Source organism: Euprymna scolopes, chromosome 8 (genome assembly GCF_053919585.1).
Source record: "Euprymna scolopes isolate OS-2025 chromosome 8, ASM5391958v1, whole genome shotgun sequence".
In the NCBI taxonomy this organism is placed as follows: Eukaryota; Metazoa; Mollusca; class Cephalopoda; order Sepiida; family Sepiolidae; genus Euprymna; species Euprymna scolopes.
Window position 1 is genome coordinate 123,613,347 of NC_136489.1, and position 2,038 is coordinate 123,615,384.

Sequence of the window (2,038 nt, forward strand, 5' to 3'; positions counted from 1 at the left end):
GTTGCCAAGGCCGCTGGAAAAAATTTTTTATTTTTTTTTTATTCAATTTTCACCCCAAACAAGGCACAGTGCCACTTTGAAGCAGGGGGAATTAATTAGCGGGGTCATTATGAAGGGAGAAGAGTAGAAAGATGTTTGTTAACATTACACTTGAACTTCTGCATATCATTGCAGTTGGGAAAACAGAATCCCGGAAGGGAGTTCCAAAGACCCGCAGTTCTGGGGAAGAAACTATTGGAGTAAAAGGCTTTCTTGCACCTAGGGATCTCTACTGTAAAGGGATGAGACTTAGTAGCTTGTCGGGTTTGTCGGGGGTAGTTACGTCGAGGAGGTACAAGTGTTTGCAGTTCGTCAGAGCATTCACCATTGAAGTATTTGTAGAACAGGCAGAGGGATGCAACATCTCGTCGATGGGACAGAGGTTGAAGCCTAGATGACAGTTCAGGACCTATCAGGTTGGCGACTCTTTTTTGAACCCTGTCCAGGAGCGAGAGACAAGCAGCAGATGCACCAGCCCAGATGTGACAACAGTACTCCATACATGGGCGAATGGTTGCCTTATAGAGGTATAGGATACTGGCAGGCGTAAGTAGTTTTCTAGCACAGTAGAGGGAGCCAACCTTCCTTGCAGCAGCCTTGGCAATGCTCTCAATGTATCTATTCCAGTTCATATTCCCTGTAAACGTTAGGCCGAGGAGTTTAAAAGAAGTACTTTCAGGCAATGTGTTCTTGGCCATTGCTATTGGTGGTAGAGAAGGTTTCTTGTAGTTATTGAAGGAAACAAGCTTAGTCTTAGCAGCATTGAATGAGACCAACCATTTTTGTCCCCATTCCACTACGGATTGGAGGTCATCCTCTAGTGTTTCTGCCATTTTCTTGGATATGTGTTCATTTGTTTTCCCCTCATATCTGTTATAGAGAGTGGTGTCATCGGCAAATATACCCATCTCCGAAACAATTTTATCAGGGAGGTCGTTTATGAATATCAGGAACAATAGAGGTCCAAGGATAGACCCCTGAGGTACTCCCGCATTTATGTCATATTGTTTGGATGTACGACCGTCGAGGACAACTTTGATTTTTCTATTACTTAAGAAGGATTTAATTACGTTATGAATTCTTCCAGTGATTCCATATGATCTAATTTTCCTTAGAAGACCATCGTGCCATACCCTGTAAAAAGCCTTAGATATATCAAGGGCCACCGCTCTACCCTCCCCTGTTTTATCCAATGAACGATATATACGTTCAGAAACTACAGTTAAGATATCTGCTGTTGAACGGGCTTGCCTGAATCCATATTGTTTGTCAGTCAGGAGTTTAGCAGCTGTTCGGTGCTGGACTAGGACTTGATTAATTAAGGACTCAAAAATTTTGGCGAAAAGCGGGAGGAGGCTAATGGGGCGATAATTTAGTGGGTCAGTTCTTTCACCAGAATTCTTGAAGACTGGTACCACAGAGGCGGTTTTCCAGCAGTCGGGAAAACAAGATTCGTTAAGGCATTTATTGTAAATGGCGGAATCCTTTTATCGATCCAGTAGATATCTCATTACTGATACAATTCTCTATCTATATAGGAGTCAGGTACGTCCAAGGATGGAGTACTGTTGTCACATCTGGGCAGGAGCTGCTAGAAAGGACTTATCCTGCCTTGATAGAGTTCAAAATAGACTTCGTAGTCTACAAGTAGGGGATGTCCTTTTCTCTTCCCTGCAACCTCTTTTTCACAGAAGAGATGTTGCGAGTTTGTCTCTGTTTTATCGTTATTTTCATAGCAAGTGCTCGACTGAGTTCCATTCTATGATCTCCCCTCTCCACACTTTCACAAGAAACACCCGTCTAGCAGAAAACATTATCACTAATTCCCCCCACTCTTTATCTGTGGCTAAACCTAAACGTAGGTTCCATGAGCAAAGCTTCTTTCTTAGAACTGCACACCTGTGGAATTGTCTTCCGTTTTCCTGCTTTCCGGCTGACTACAATATGGTTGTGTTCAAGTCTAACCTAAACAAGTTTTTGATGAGCCGTTCCATATAAG